Here is a 17,788-nt window from a genome sequence, read left to right as displayed (position 1 = left end):
ATGGAAACTTAATAAATGGAACAATTTATTCCATCTTCATGATTACAGGCATTTGGGGGCAAGGTGAGTAAATAAGGGAAATAAAGCTAACTCTTTTCTCCTCATCCCCTCATTCAACCAGATGCAGTATTTTGGCATTTTTATTATATACGGTTGACTTAATTCATTGACTTAAGTTAAAAACTGGCAGCAGCAAATCTTTGTAATTTAGGATCTTCCTCCATAGTCTCTCCAAGGATTTGAATCCTTGAACTACACCATGAGCTCTGAAATGGTGTTCACCACAGCATTCACGAAGCTTTCACAGCTTAATATGAGATCTGACAACCCTTGTAAGGTTGTCGTTGTTGTTCAGTTGCCAAGTCTCATCCAACTCTTGGCAAACCCATGGGCTGCAGCATACTGGGCTTCCCTGTCTTTCACTATCTCCTGGAGTTTGCTCAAATTTGTGTCCATTGAGTGGTGATGCTATCTAACTGTCTCATCCTCTGACCACCTCTTTTCCTCTCGCCTTCAATCTTTCCTAGCATCAGGGTCTTTTCCAACGAGTCACTGTTTCCACATTTTCTCTATCTACCATGAAGTGATGGGACCATGAAGTGTTTTGCCATGAAGTCATAGCAACAAGATGGCAAAGTAACAGGACGTGTGCTCATCTTCTCCTGTGTATCAATTACAAATTGGCATCTGCCAAAAGCATTTGCTAGCTACTGAACAACAACAACAAAAGCATTTGCCATCTGTGTCTGCGGAGATTGAACCGTATGCTGCTGCAGCTGCTGACCTTCAACATCCACTGAGGGGCGTTCAGGGTGGAGAGTGAGGCACTCTGTGCTCTAGGGAAACTGATGGAGGAGATCTTTTAGATTGTTGGATATTTTGGGGAACTGATTTCATGATCCCAATCCTTGCTTCTCTTCATATTTAGAAAATCACTCAATCCCTTCATGGTGACATCAGCTCCTCATGACTAGCAGAAAACCTTTTGTAAAGTAAGCATTAGATTGCACTGAACTCCCCCTTCACCAAAATCTTATATATTGATCTTCTCCCCCAGGCCTCTTTGAAGCAGTCTCTCAAAGCTATCTGAAATCCGTCCCCCAGACTGTAGTCCTCATTTTGCTCCAAGTAAAACTTAACTTACAACTCTCACATTGTGCATCCTTTTAGTGAACATGTGAAAACACCCAGATGCAACTAGTTACTTAACAACCATTGACAGGAGGTTGGAACCCACCAAAATAAGATACCCCACATCCCAGGACCAAAGAGAAGCCGCAGTGAGACAGTAGGAGGGACACAATCATGTCAAAATCAAATCCCATACTCACCAAGTGGGCAACTCATAAGCTGGAGAACAACAATACCAAAAAAGTTCTTGCACGGTTGAAAAAGTTCTAGGCCCCCATCAGACTTTCCAATCTGGGGATCCCACAAAGGGACTGGGAATCCCCAGGAAATCTGACTTTGAAGGACAGTGGGATTTGATTGCAGAGCTTCCACAGGACTGGGGGAAACAGAGACTCTTGAAGGGTACCAACAAAACCTTGTGCATTCCAGGGGAAGGAGCAGTGACCCCACAGAGACTGAGTCAGGCCTGCCTGTGAGTGTTAGAGGATCGCTACGGAGGCATGGGTCAGCAGTGCCTGCTGCAGGGATGGGGCACTGGCGACAGCAGTCCTGGGAGGCACATGTTGGCAAAAGCCCTTCTAAAGGTCACCTTTAGGCCTACCATAGAGCCTATAGACTCCAGGACTGGGCAGCCTCAGGCCAAAAAACTAACAGGGAGGAAGCACAGTCCCACCCATCAGCAGAAAATTGAATTAAAGATTTACTGAGCATGGGCCCTGCCCATCAGAGCAAGACTCAGTTTTCCCCACTGCTAATCCCTCGAGACCGGAGTTCGATCCCTGGGTCAGGGAAGATCCCCTAGAGAAGGAAATGGCAACCCTCTCCAGTACTCTTGCCGGGAGAATCCCATGGACAGAGGAGCCTGGTAGGCTACAGTCCACAGGGTCTCAAAGAGTCGAGACACGACTGAGCGACTTCACAATCCCTCCTTTCGGGAAGCCTGCACAAGCCTCTTATCCTCACAAACCAGAGGGTAGAGAGAAGAAGCAAGAACTACAATTCCACAGCCTCCAGAAAGAAAATTCACAATCACAGAGAGCTAACCAAAATGAACACATGGATCACAGCCTTGTGTAACTCAATGAAGCTATGAGCCATACCATGCAGGGCCACCCAAGACAGATGGTTCGTGGTGGAGAGTCCTGACCAAACGTGGTCCACTGGAGAAGAAGTGAAGTGAAGTCGCTCAGTCGTGTCCAATTCTTTGCGACCCCATAGACTGTAGCCTACCAGGTTCCTCTGTCCATGGGATAGAACGGGAGTGGATTGCCATATTTCCTTCTCCAGCGGATCTTCCCAACCCAGGGATCGAACCCGGGTCTCCCGCATTGTAGACAGACGCTTTTACCGTCTGAGCCACCAGAGAAGTCCACTGGAGAAGGGAATGGCAAACCACTTTGGTATTCTTGCCTTGAGAACCCCATAAACAGTATGAAAAGGCAAAAAGATTTGACACCAGAAGATGAGCCCCCACCCCACTCCAGGTCAATAGGTTTCCAATATGCTACTGGGGAAGAGTGGAGAAATAACTCCAGAAAGAATAAAAGAGGCTGGGCCAAAGCAGACTTGATGCTCAGTTGTGGATACATCTGGTGGTGACAGTAAAGTCCGATGCTGTAAAGAATAATATTGCACAGGAACCTGGAATGTTAGGTCAAGGTAAATTGGACATGGTCAAGCAGAAGATGGCAAGAGTAAACTCTGACATTTTAGGAATCAGTGAACTAAAATGGATGGGAATGGGCAAATTTAATTCAGATTGCAACCACAATCCCAAATAATCCCATTATTCATAACACTGAGTTCCTGCTGAGATGCCAAAACCAGAAATCTCAAAGCAAAGAGTGATGGTTCATCATCTTTTACAATTGAGAAAAAAATATTGAGGAGGAAAGGAAACTCCTCCCTCTTAAATTCGTCAAATCAATGCTATCTTCAGCTTTAACTGACATGATCCAGACAATTTCCTGATTTGAGGAGTCCACATTCAAGATGACTTTCAAGGTCAAGAAGAGCTTTCAGGCTTCTCTTTGCCATGGCCCCTGAACTCTCCAGTCCTTCAACAGGAATCTCCTCCTTTATGCTTTCTGAACACACTGCTGGTAGTGCTTGAAGAGGTCAGCGCACGGGTCTCCGGAGCCATCCCCGCCGAGGAACTTCTTGGCAAAGCTGGAACTGAAGCACTGTACCTGGGCTTCACATCAGCGCAAGCCTCCCCACACCGTTCATGGCATCAGCTGTTTGCTGTGTTTTTTACCTAAATTTGAAGTTCTTAATACACTCATGATACTAACCTTTGTTGGTTACACATGTTGTGAATCTCTTCTCCCAATTTTTAGCTTGTGTTTTAAGGTGTCACTGAATGAACGAACATTTTACATTTTAATATACTCCTATTTATCAGCCTTTTATTAAATAGTCATTGCTTGGTCTGATTCAGAAAAGTTTTCTTGCCTATATTTACCATTAAGAATTTAAAGTTTGTTTTTCATATGTAAGTCCTTTCTGGATGCTTATGTAGTATGAGTATGAGTTAGGTTCCAATTGTATCTTTAACATATGAGAACCATCTGGGCAGTCCTTTTTGTTGAACACCTCTCTCTTCCCCAGTGATGTAATGTGCCACCTCTGTCATACAACAGATTTCTACACATATGTGGCCTGTGTCAGGACTCTTATTCACTTTTATTGGTCTATTTATCTATATCTGCTGGTGCCACACAATCGTAACTATTTACTTAGTTCTTATATCTGGGAGGGCAAGCCTGCTTGCTCTTCTATCTTAAAAGTGTCCAGGCTATAATTCACTCCTATTCTTCCATATACATTTTGAAATCATCTCAACAATTTTCAGAAATTCTCTCTTGGATGTTGGAATTCATAAAATGTTGAATCACAGTTCATTTTGAGGAAACACATATGTGAATAAAAATGAAAGGAAAAATTAATTAATTCGCAAGTCATGATATCTGGGCTTCCCAGGTGGCTCAGTGGTAAAGAATCTGCCTGCCAACACAGGAGACCTGGGTTTGACCCCTGGGTTGGGAAGATCCCCTAGAGGAGGTAATGGCAATCCACTACAGTATTCTTGGCTAGAAAATCCCGTGGACAGAGGGGCCTTGTGGGCCACAGTCCATGGTGTCACAAAGAGTCAGACACAACTTAGGGGACACACGTCACAATATCTGGCAAAAAAAAACAACAAAGAAACCACAGGAAGAAAATAATAATGCTAAAGGTAGAAATGAATGAGAGGTTTGGGAAAAAACAGCTCTAATGAATAAATTAAATTTTTAGTTTTCTAAAAAAAAGGATGAAAGAAAACATACAACTAGCTAATGTGATCAAGAATAAAAGGGACAAATCACAGATACACAATGTAAGAAAGAAAGGACAGTGGAGATATAATTGAAATAGAAGAAATTTTAAAAATCAAAAGGAGTTCCCTAGTGTCCTAGTGCTTAGGATTAAATGCTGTCACTGCCGTGACCCAAGTTCAGTCCCTGGTCAGGGAACTGAGATCTCACAAGCTGTGTCGAGTGCCAAAAAATAAATAAAGAAAATCAATAAAAACCAAAAGAAACTACTTTGCAAACTTTAATGCAAAAACATTTGCATGTTTAGATACAATTGACTGTTTCCTAAGGAAATACAATTTACCAAACAAGCCAATTAATGATAGAAAACTTAAGCAGATGAATTTCCATAGAAGAAACAGAGAACATTACCAATGAATTTCCCCGCCACCACACACACACACACAAATCAGCTCCAGAAAGTTTCATAGAAGTTAGCCAAATCTGTAAAGATAGAGACCTCTGATGCACCATAAATTGTTTGCAACACTTTTAAAATGAAGAAAAACTTCCAATTTCTTTCTTCTATAGCAAGTATTACATTGATATTTAAACTCAATTTTGTAGAAAACAGCATGAAAAAGAGAACTATAGACTGAATTACTTATGAAAATTAAAGCAAACTATTTGAATAAAATGGGTTTCCCAGGTGGCTCAGTGGTAAAGAATCTGCCTGCCAACTCAAGAGACACAGGAGACAAGGGTTCAATCCCTGGGTTGGGCATATCCCCTGGAGGAAGAAATGGCAAACCACTCCAGTATTCTTGCCTGGAAAATAGAAATATTATACTCAAAAACATTAGGAAACAATCCAACATCATGTCACCATATACCATGAACAGGTAGGATTAGAGAAACCATTAATATATTACATCAGATTAACAGATTTAGGAAGATAATCATATGGATATTTCCATAGATGCTGAAAAAGCTCCTGATCAAAACTCTCCACACAGTGAAATTTATGAGTGATTTCTTAATATGATAAAATATATACACTTTGTTCTTAAAGCCAGAATCTAACAACACAGAAATACTAAGGGTATTTCTATAAGATCAGCAATAAACCAAAGAGGCCCTCAACATTGTACGGGGGGCATTAGGAGAAAAGTAAGAGAAATCAGGAAGAGGCCTAAGAATGGGGGAGAAAGGGAGTCAATCCATCCCTTGCAGGTGGTATGATAATGTATCTGGAAAGCCCCCAAAGTATTTTTCATTTGTCTTCATTGTTATCATTTCTGGTGTTGCTCATTTCTTACTATAAATCCAGGATTTTTTCTGATATCATGTATCTTCTGCCTGAAAAACTTCCTTTAATGTTTCTTATAGCACAAGACAATTGGGAATTCATTCTCTTGGCTTTTGTTTGTCCAAAAGCATCTGTATTTTTGCCTAAATTTTTGAAAGATATTTTCACTGGTATAGCTTTTTCTGTTCACCATATTTTTCCTTTCAGCTCTTTAAAGATGCAATTCTTGTCTTTGTTCCTCTGAATGTAATGTATCCTTTTCTCTGACTGCCTTCAACATTTTCACTTTACCTTTGGTTTCCAGCAATTTTAATTTAATGCATCTAGATTAAAAAAAGAAAATCCTGTTGAGAGTCTCTGTGTTCTTGGATCTATGATTTCATCTCTTTCATTATTTTTGGAACATTTTCAGCCTACCTCTTTGAATTCTTCTGCTCTGTTATCTCTTCTTCTGGGATTTCAGCTACATGGGTGTTAGACTGTTCAATATGGTATTGCAACTCTTTAGAGCTCTGTTGTTTGTTTTTACTCCTTTTTCTCTTTGTGCTTCAGTCTAGGTAATTTGTATTGACCTATCATCAATATCTGTAGTCATTTCTTTGGATATCTTAAGTCTACTGATGAGCCCAGAGCTCTTCATCTCTCTCTCTTTTTTTAAATAATTTCAGTATTTCCATTTGACTCTTTCTTATTATTTCCAATTTTCTATTAATTTTAACACTAGGTCCTCAGTACAGTAATCTGCCTCTCTTTGAGATATGTGCTTCCCTGCTTTCTTCTATGTTTCTTATTATCTACTACCTCCCTTCTGGGTCTCATGGGTTGGCTGCACAGATCCTGCCAGGCAGGCAACCCTCTCCATCCTGCCACTCCCCCAGGCTCCCATGGTAGCTCCTCCCCTTGCCCTTTCAAGCCTATAAGGGGCAAGACCTCCCTGATCTGGCTACAAAGGAGACACTCAAATATTTACTGGATCAATTAATTAAAGTATCTGGAACATAAGGTGTTGAGAGAATGCAGGATGATAAGCATGGAATTAGGAATTCAATTATAATTCATTGGTAAAAGACCTTGACTTTCTCTGAGCTCCCAGAAAGCAGGCTGAACTGCCACCTAGAAAAAACCAAATGGATCTAAGTCCAAAGTCAAGTGCAGGAAGTGGGTACTGTGCAGAAGACTTTATCAGCTGCTGGGTGCTGAGCCCCCATGCCTGTGGGCAAGGTCCTGTCTGTTCTGCCATCCAGGTGGCCTCCTAACTTTAGCAAAAGAAAAAGAAAACCCTCTTTGACAGTTCACCCAGAAGCCTGGGATTTCTGTCTTTGCTGCTGGCTTTATACTGGGTACTAAAGGAAGATCCCTACCCTGATTCTCATTCTATAGGTGATCCTGAGGAAGCACCCACCCTTTCTGGACCTGTTTCTACATCTATAGAACAGATGAAGTTAGAGCTATAAGGGAAATAACTGAGATTAAGGGCCTACAGGACTATGAGTTGTTCTTTGTATTAATACTTTTTAAAGAGCCAACATTTTTGAGTGCCTACTAAGAAACAGGCGATCGAGCCTGGCATGCTGCGATTCATGGGGTCGCGAAGAGTCGGACACGACTGAGCGACTGAACTGAACTGAACTGATGTGCATTATTCCATTCAGTTATCAGAGCAACCCAGTGAGGTAGGTGCTACTGGTATCACTAATTCACACACATAAAAACTGGCATCTCACATTATTCTCACAACTCTCCAATATAAATGCTGGTCCCATCACAGCTCCGAGAGGCGCAGTGATCTGTCTAAGGTCTCTCAGTTCACAGAAGACAGGGGTTGGGCTCGGTTTGGGTCTTCCTGACTCCAGAGCCTTCTTTCCCTTTCTTCACGCTCTCCATTCCATGCTTATGACTGGTTTCCTTTCTTGAACAGTCCATAAAATCTTCAAATCTCAGTAATCCTGTGTCCCCAGTATGAGAGACAGACCGAGAGGACAGAAATGTTTTGATTAAAAAACTGAGATAAGGGCGGAGGCCTGCACATCCAGCGGAGCGGCCAAAGAGGGGTACACTACACCGCTACTCCAAGGCGGGCGGCTGGCGGGCTGGTCCGCTCCGCACCCACCCGCACCCGCGGGCGGCGGTCGCGCAGGCTCGGCGGCGGAACTGCGCCTGCGCGGTGAGCGCGGACGCCCTAGCCTTCGCCCGCCGGGTGACATCTGCCGGCGCTTCTGCCGCTTGGCTTCGGGCAGAGTGGAGGTGGACTTTCTCATCAACTGTGTGGACAGCAGAAAGCGGCCGAGCGCAAGACGGACAGTGGGAAGAAGTATATCAACACTTCCTCGTCTACGACTAGAAGACGTTGTCCCGGAGGGTGAGCCCGGCGCTCAAGAACCTCAACAATCTCGATGCTGGAACCCCATGACGGGGGCATCAGGGTCGAGTTCCAACGGCATGTCGAGGAGTGCGGGGCCCGGCAAACCCGCATCCCCCCTGCCCCTGACTATCCCCTCCACCCCTGCCCCCGGCTGGCCCTTCCACCCTTGACTTTCCCCCCTCTCCAGCCCCACCGCTCTCTGACCCCATCGCCTGCCCCAACCCAATGCCTAAACTTGCCCTCGCCCCCTAGCCCCAAACCCTGACCCCGAACCCCTGACCCTCGACTCTTCCTTCCACGCCAAACTGCCCCCCCACCTCTCCTCCCTTTCTCTTTACTTGCTTTCTCCTTTTCTGTTTTTTAACTTCAGAAGTACCTGAGAGTCTTAAAAAGCACAAGAGTCCAAACAGAATTTGGACAGCTCCCAAATGTTCTGTCTTGTTTCTGACTTTTATTGTCTAGTTGTAATTACTAACAATCCTGTTCGAAGGCTTGTTAGAACCTTGAGAATTTGACCGTTTAATTTGGGCCTTAGGAGCATCATTTCTTTAAGAGAAGGTGATTTTTCTCTCCAACCCCTGGCCCTATGCCCACTTCTGTTGCCCACCTCTTGCCCCCAGTCCCTATCCCCGCCCGTCTCCCAGGCCAGGGGCCTGATTGAGGGCCAGGGGCTGAGCGCTGCGCTCCTGTCCAGCCCTTGGTGCTACTGGGTCCGCCCGCAGGTTGTAGCTACCACGTGGAATCCTGTGGTCCGTCCACCCTTTTCCAGTATCTGTGGTCCACTTGCCTCTCACATCCCACCTCCACTTCGAGCTGTTTGAGAAAGCAGCCCTTCAAGGCTCCTTCGTCAGCCCGTCTGTCCAACCAGCCTGTATTCATAAAACTTCTGGATTAGAATATCATCTCCAGTGGAATCATCATCTCCTTAAAGAAATGATGTTCCTAAGGCCCAAACTGAACGGTCAAATTCTCAAGGTTCTAACAAGTCTTTGAACAGGATTGTTAGTAATTAACAACTAGCCAATAAAAGGCAGAAACAATACAGAAGATTTGGGAGCTGTCCAAATTCTATTTGGACTCTTGTGCTTTTTAAGACTCTCAGGTACTTCTGAAATTAAAACAACAACAAAAACAGAAAAGGAGAAAGCAAGTAAAGAGAAAGCGAGGAGAGTTTGGGATGGAAGGAAGAGAGCCAGCCAGCACCAGCCCTCGGGAGGCGCTCCCTCTGGTGGCGGCTCTTTGAAGTTGCAAGCAGGGTGGACTTCCTTTGTAGCGCAGGGCTGGCGAGGGCTGGGGAGGAGCCTGAGTAATAGGCAGAGCTGTTGAGGGGAACTTGCTCGCAGAGATGGCTAAGTGGTCTATTTCTGCTAGGTTTGGCTGCAGAGTAGCTAAATCTGTCCCTTTTCCAGCTTTGTCAGCATGGGGAATTCTAAGCCTTCCTAGGGCTGTGTCCCCTGTGGAGCCCCTGCTGTGTGTCTGGTGCTTTGAAGTATGGACCTAGGAGGAGGAATTACTTGCTTTACAGAGGAAGAAAAAGACTCAGAGGGGTTAAACTGATTTCTCCAGATCATCACAATAATATAACTTTTTTGTTTATTTGTTTTTGTTTGTTTTTATTGAAATATTGTTGATTTACAATATTGTGTTAGTTTCAAGTATACAGTGCAAACTAATTCAGTTATACACATGTATGTATACTCTTTTCCAGATTCTTTTCCATTATAGGTCATTACAAAATATTGAACATAGCTCCCTGTGCTATGCAGTAAGACTTTGTTGTTTATCTGTTTTATTTATAGTAGTGTGTATATGTCACTCCCAAGCTCCTAATTTATCCCTGCCCCTGTTTTCCCCTTTGGTAACCATAAATTTGTTTTCTGTATCTGTGAGTCTATTTCTGTTTTGCAAATAAGCTCATTTGTATCTTTTTTAAGATTCCACATGTAAGTGATATGATACTTGTCCTTCTCTGTCTGACTTACTTCACTTAGTATGATCATCTCTAGGTCCATGCATGTTGCTGCAAATGGTATTATTTCACTCTTTTTATGGCTGAGTAATATTCTATTGTGTGTATGTATATATATATATATATATCACAACTTCTTTATCCATTCATCTGCTAATGTATGCTTAGATTACTTCCATTCTTGGCTGTTGTGAATAGTACTGCTATGAATATTGGGATGCATGTATCTTTTTAAATTAGAGTTTTCATCTTTTTAGAATACACACCCAGGAGTGGGATTCCTGGATCATATAATAACTCTATTGTTTGGTTTTTAAGGAATCTCAATACTGTCCTCCATAGTGGCTACACCATTTTACATTCTGACAGTATAGGAGGGTTCTCTTTTCTCCACACCATCTCCAGCATTTATTATTTGCAGACGTTCTGATGATGGCCATTCTGACTGGTGTGAGGTGATACCTCATTGTTTTGATTTACATTTCTCTAATAATTAGAGATATTCAGCATCTTTTTGTGTGTCTGTTGGTCATCTGGATGTCTTCTTTGGAGAAATGTCTATTTAGGTCTTCTGCCCATGTTGTGATTGGGTTTTTTGTGTTTTTGATATTGACCTGTATGAACTATTTGTATATTTTGGAAATTAAGCTCTTATCAATTGCCTCATTTGCAAATATTGCCCCCCTATTCTGTAGGTTGTCTTTTCATTTTGTTTATAGTTTCCTTTGCTCTGCAAAGGCTTATAAGCTTGATTAGGTCCCATTAGTTTATTTTTGCTTTTATTTTTGTTGCCTTGGGAGACTGACCTAAGAAAACATTACTATAGTTTACATTGGAGAATGTTTTTCCTATGTTCTTTTCTAGGAGTTTTATGGTGTCTTGTCTTATATTTAAGTCTTTAAGCCATTTTGAGCTTATTTTTGTGTATGATATGAGGGAGTGTTCTAACTTCATTGATTAACACACAGCTATCCATCTTTCTCACCACCATTTGCTGAAGAGAGAGCCTTTTCACCCTTGTATATTCTTGGCTCCTTTGTCAAAGAGTAATTGACCATACGTGTGTAGGTTTCTTTCTGGGTTTGCTAATCTGTTCCATTGATCCATGTCTGCTTTTGTGCCAATACCATGCTGTTTTGATTACTGTAGCTTTGTAGTGTTGTCTGAAGTTAAGACCACCATTTTGAATCCACCTATGTCCTGGCCATCTTCTTCTTTCATTCACATTCTCTCCCTGGGTGATGTTGCTCATGACATGGTTTTAATACCCATCTGTGTGTGATGACTTCCAAGTTTATAAACATACACTTTACCTGTCCTCCAGACTGTCAACTTAATATCTGTTCTTGGATATTTCAAAAGTATCTCATGGCTAACATGTTCCAGGATGGACTCTTGGTTTCTCTTTTTCACTCTCACTCCCAATATTCCTTAACCTCTTCCAGTCTTCTCTTTCACAGAAAATGTCACCATCATCTACCCAGTAGTTTGAGGCAGAAAGCCAGGAGACATCCTAAATTCCTCCCTTACTACCTTTCCCTTTACCCTCAACCAATCAGTAACATCTGTCATTTCTAGATCCAAAATACATCTCGAATGCCTCCACATCTGCCCATCTCCCTTCTCCTTCACCTGCAGGGGCTACCACAGCAGCCTCTGTACTCAGGCTCCTACTTCTGTTACTGACTTATTCACTCAACAGATAGACGTCAAATGAGCACATCCTATTTGTCAGGCACCGCTCTGGGTACTGGGAACACAGCAGGAGCAAGACTTATCCACTGGCTTCTTGTCTGTTCTTCAGTGTTACCATTGCGTTATAACTGTTTTGTTTTTAATTATGCTACTTGCTTGGTTAACAGTTACACAATGATTGCCAGACTCTTCACCTTGGCCCACAAGCGCAGGAGTGATCTGGCCTCTCTGGCAGTTTCTCCTGCTAACCTTCTCCTGTTCTCCACTCGTGTTCATGTGCTTTAGCCACATGGCCCTCCTTTCATCCTTCCAGTTCCTTAGCTATGTCGCACTCCCTCCCACCTCAGGGCCTTTGCTCAAGCTGTCCTCTCTGCCTGGGGTGTTCTTGCCCCAACATTATGATCGCTGTTTCCTTCTTCTTCAGGTCTCGATGTAAATGACATCTCTGAACACCCTATTATTTCCTCTCCTTCCATCCTGGACATTTCTTCCATTGCCTTTATCTCACTGGGTGGTATTAAAATCAATCATTTTTACTTTTATCTACTACATAGACTGTAAACTCCTGTAGGGCAAGAATCACAATTGTATAGTTCACCAGTCTATATCCAGCAGCTAGAAGGTACATTTATTAAATAAAAAAATGTAGGACTGAGGCTTTCTCTTCACTTTCATCTGTCCCAGAGCTGAAGGAAGCACCTCCTCCTCTGTGGCACTTTCCCCTTCAGGCTAAACATCCCACACAGTAGCCCACTCTACGCAGCACTGCCTAAACTATGTTCAATGAAGCCTTGCTATCGCAGAAAAGTTTCATGATGAGTTACATTTGGAGAGTTACAGTACATAGCATGCTGAGGTCCTGTTATAAAGAGCTTGTTTAGCTGTGTTCAATTCCTGTGTTCCCCACCTGCCTTGTTTGCCTAAATATTGCAGTACAACTTAATCAGATACTCGGCAATTTCTGAGCTCAAGGACAATGGCCAGATTCCATACAGAATCACTGCAGAGTCAGCCTGGAGTAGAAACTGAAAGTCTGGACCTTGGACCAGACAGGCTTCCAGGGCCTGAGTGTTCTCTCCATACCCTGGGGATGATGAATGTACTGGGCACCTGTGGCAGGCTGAGTAATGATCCCCAAAGATGACCACATCCTACCCCCAGAGACATGAATGCTACATTACATAGCAGAAGAGATATGGCATACATGATTAAAGAAGTTTGCTATTATCCTGGATTATGTATTATTTGTGGGCCTGGTACAATCACAACTGTCCTCAGAAGAAAGTTGCCAGTGGGTGAGAATCATGGGAGAAGGTGGTGTGATGATGGAAGCAGAGGCTGGAGTGATGAACTTTAAATATGAAGGAAAGGGGTACAAGCCAAAGAACCCAGAAGCTGAAAAGAGCAAGATAACAGCTTCTCCCCTCAGTGCCTCCAGGAGGAGTCAGCCTTGCTGATACCTTGGCTTTAGCCTAATGAGACTGATTTCTGACTTCTGACTTCTAGAAGTGTAAAAGAATAGCTTTGTGTTGTTTTAAATTTGTAGTAATTGTGATGGGAAGCTAATATAGCACCTTGAAGAGGTTCAATAAGTCTTAATTTGGAACTTTTCCTTTTCTCTTGCAATCCCAAATGGCCATAGCAAAACCCTTAGCCTGTAATCTGTGCACCATGAGCTAGCCTGCTCTTTTCTCTGCCCAGAGGGACTTTCTCTCACAGGTAGCCAGCCCAACCTCCCGGGCCCAATTCAATACATCCTCCTCCACACGGTCTGCTATGACCCCACCACACCCACCAGATAGAGCAGAGTCCACAGCATTGACAGTGGGGACCCTGTCCACCTCGCAGCACAGTTGCCCTCATTCGTGTCTCATTCTCCACCAGACTGTGAGCATCAGAGGAGGTTTCATGGATAGACTGAATGAATGGTGTATAAGGTGAAAGCCCAAGGCTCTAGAAGAGGGCTCTGCTCTATGGTTCCACGTGAAATAAACATGCTCTGTCTATTGTGGGCAGATGCCTTCATCTGTGTCCTCACCTTGGGCCCACCTTGTGAAACCAGTACCTCACTTTGCATCCTGGATGGTTTCCTTTGGAGATCCCACAAGCCCCTCAAGCCTGCTGGGTTCGCATGATGCAAACTGACACCAGCATGTAACAAGCGTTGCTCTCCTGTATCCCCTGATGCCATCAGGTCATCAGCACCACCAGGTACCCCTCCCCCCACCCCCAGTCTGGGCCTCTTCCTTCTCTCACTTCCCACATCTAATTATTTACAAAGTCCTGCCATTTTTACCATATGCTCATCTCTCAAATCCATCTTCCTCTCTCCATCTCCACTGCCCCTTTCTGCAGGCCAGACCACCATCACCTTTTCACTGGACCCTGCTACAGCTTCCTCCATGGTTTTTCTGCTCCATCCAGCCCCTTCTCCACAAAGCAGCAGCCAGAAAGAGCTGCTGAAACCTGCATCTGAGCGTTTTGCTCTCCTCGCGCAGACAGAGCAGATGACAGACGGACGGTTCAGTCTCCTGTGTGTAGCCAATCAGCCGCCTTGCTCCTTGTCCTTCTCCAGTGTTTCCTAGGAGACCACAGCTGCTGACGGCAGATGGCCCCCAGCTACATCACTGTATACTGAATTATGGTACCCAGTTCTGCAAGGAAATCAGCAGCAGCTTCCTCTGTGGCCACCATTATGACCCAAAGGGACCCAGCCCTGCAAGGCCAACAGAAGCCTCCTAAGGCCTTCATAGGCTGGCAAGCATAATAAACTTGTGCCAAGCATTATAACTGGTTCCTGCATCAAATATCATTTTCTGCAGTAAAAGTTTTGAAAAGGATTTATATAATTCTGAGTTTTGTGAAGAGTAAACTATTCATTTTGTTTTGTAACTTAACTTTATTCTGAGTTAAAAATTAGTTTGGGATGCCTGTGACTAGTTGGCATCATACTGCATTTGTAGATATTTAAACATTTATTAATTTTGATATTGCTATCTACTCATGTTTTAATGTCAATATAATTTTCTTTTTGGGGCTTAACTATTTGTGTAAGATCTTGGAAAGCTTGTGGGCCCCAAGCCATGAGGCCATGAGACTATTAAAATGTCTCTGGGTTTTTGCAGAGGCCTGGCTCCCCCAAGAGCTTAAGGCTGAACTCATACCAGAGCCAGGTGGCTCTGGGCATGTACTGTGCCATGGAGGACCTGGGGATAAGGAAAGGGGGGGACAGGCTTGGGGTAGGGGGAGATCCTGGAAATTTTGAACATGCCTCCCACCTTCATCTTGCACCTTCCTGCTTCCCATACCCTCTTCCCACATATGGCTGGCTCAGACCTAGCTGTCTAGAAGTTTGGCTCCTCCAGGAACTTAGGCCCTGAGCTAAGTGAAGAGAGGTCAGAGATCTCTGATCTCTGTTGGCTGTCCCATACCTCAATCTCTTGTCCGATACTCCATTTTTAAGACCCCACGTCCCCAACATTCCAGCCTCATGGGGCTGTATAATGGAAAGAGTGGAGACTTTGGAGTCAGAAAGGCCTGGACTCGCATGCTGGCTTGGCCTTGAATTAGTTCAATAATTTGGGGCAAGTCATTTCCCTTCCATGAGACCTGATTTCCTCATTTGCAAGATTAATTGGATAATGCTAACTCATGGCTATAGTAAGGATCAAACATGAAGCCACTGGCACAGTGCTTGGCAGTCTGTGGGCGTGTAGTAAAGAGTAGTATCTTTCATTCCAGCCATTTCTGAACCCACAGTCTCACCAGTCACTGAATTTGGCTCTCATGTCCTGGTTTCCTGCCCTTTTTAGGTGATCCTTGCCACTAAGTTACCTGTCAGGATGCCAAGCCTATGTGAGGAAGAAAATGAGAAGTCTGTTTGCCACATAGCTGATAGGTACTGGGCATAGTGGTGGGTGCTTTAAGCACGTGACAGTATCACCCTTTAAGGACTGCTAGACAGAAACAGTTATTTTTTTCCAACAGGCTCTGCTCCCTCTTCCCCACCCTCAGTATCCCAGGGGCCCCACCACTCTGCAGAGGTGCAGAAGGCAAAATGTGGTGAAGTTACAAGCCACAGTCCCCCATATTCATCAAGAGAAAATTGATTATAACTAAAACTGGTTCCCTTGACCATTGAGCTCAACCCTACTATTTAAGCCCAGCAGGAAGGCATATCTTTTAAAGTAGCAAAAAATATAATCACTTAATTTCAGTGCTCATCATAAAAGGTTTTGAGTCAGCAAACCAGCTTAATGGATTGTAGCTAATGCATTTTCCTTACAGAAAGCAGATGGCCTGTGTCCAGCTCCCACCAGAATTGCAGTCATCTTGCAATGGCAAGCACAGACTTGACCCACCTTTCTGTTGTCCACCAAAACTTCTTGCAGCTTTCTTCTAACAAGGGGCAATGCCTCCAGAAATCCAAGTCGAAGACTGCTCAACAAGCATGAGGTAAGCTCTCTAAATTGCCTTCCAGTTACCATCACCACCATCTTCATCTACATCACCACTACCATTACTACCACCACCCCATCATTACCATCACCATCATCATCAGCCCCACCACCTCTGCTTCCACAACATCACCACCACCATTACCATTACCACTATCGTCACCATCAGCCAGCTACCGTCATCAATACCACCACCATCACTATCAACCAAGCACCGTCATCCCTACCACCACCATCACCATTACCCAACCATCATCATGAGCATCTGCCATGTATCGGGCAGGATATACCACACAACATTGCTATGAGGTTAGCACTGTTATCCCTGTTTTCCAGAGAGAAAACTGAAGCTCAGAGAAGATAAATCATTTCCCCAAACTTACCCAGCTGATAAGGGCTGGGATTCGAAGTGTGGTTACTCTAAAAGCCCAGATTTGTTCATTTGTTTGTTTTATTGTGATATAATGTCTCTCCTATTTCTCCTTTTATCACCATGAACTGCCTCTCCCTTTGCTTGTCAGCTCTCGTAAGCTCCTCTTCTCCAGTGCTCCCTAATTTCTGGCATACCCTCAAGATTAAATTCTGTATTATATCCATGTGTTTTTGGCTATGCTCTGTATTATGCACTTGTAGCTACCTCATAGTAGTGCTTAATACAATCTGTTATTACTTATGTCCTCTATTCTCCCATCTCTTTCAGACTTATACTCTTTGAGGATGGAGACTGTCTATTGGTCAGTGTAACCCAGGTGCCCAGGGCTTGGCTCATGGTTAGCTCATAGTTTATTCAGAAGTTTGTAGACTGAATCCATGAATGAATATATCCATGTGTGGACAGATGAATGAAGAGACAGATGGATTAATGGATGAGTGGAGAGATGATTAAGTGCATTAACAGATGGTTAAGGGTAACTCTCAAGTCAGCATTTCAGTTTACTCAATTCTTACATCTCCATATGCCTATTCCACTTGGCTCTTCTGCTGTCATCTCAACCTATACAAACCTGAGCACTGTCCTAGGTGATTATCTCCTTTCTGACAACGGTGTTCCTTTCACTGGTCCTCTGTTTATTTCATTCAGGCAGCAGTGATTTTTGCTCATTTGTTTGGCTATCTACTGTGTGCCAAACAGAGTTGTAGAGGATGGAGACAGAGTCCCTAAGACAGGCAAGTTTCCAAGGGACTCAAAGAAGTTCCCAGTCCACAGTAGGGTGGAAGGTGATGCAGCAAACAATCAGCAAGTAAAAAGTTAGCAAAATATGGAGAGGGTGTGGAGAGAAGGGAACCCTCCTACACTGTTGGTGGGAATGCAAACTAGTACAGCCACTATGGAGAACAGTGTGGAGATTCCTTTAAAAACTGGAAATAGACCTGCCTTATGACCCAGCAATCCCACTGCCGGGCATACGCACTGAGGAAACCAGAATTGAAAGAGACACGTGTACCCCAGTGTTCATCGCAGCACTGTTTATAATAGCCAGGACATGGAAAGAACCTAGATGTCCATCAGCAGATGAATGGATAAGAAAGCCGTGGTACATATACACAATGGAGTATTACTCAGCCATT

At 43.7% G+C, this 17,788-nt stretch overlaps 1 pseudogene; it reads right to left on the bottom strand.

The window, feature by feature from the left end:
- Positions 1–3,136: 3,136 nt before the first annotated feature.
- LOC120875952 lies at positions 3,137–8,177 on the bottom strand (annotated as a pseudogene).
- Between the last annotated feature and the right edge of the window lie 9,611 nt (positions 8,178–17,788).

Source organism: Oryx dammah, unplaced genomic scaffold, assembly GCF_014754425.2.
Source record: "Oryx dammah isolate SB20612 unplaced genomic scaffold, SCBI_Odam_1.1 HiC_scaffold_17, whole genome shotgun sequence".
NCBI lineage: Eukaryota > Metazoa > Chordata > Mammalia > Artiodactyla > Bovidae > Oryx > Oryx dammah.
The sequence above is the reverse complement of the archived record's forward strand: the minus strand, read 5'-3'. Positions and strand labels throughout refer to the sequence as shown.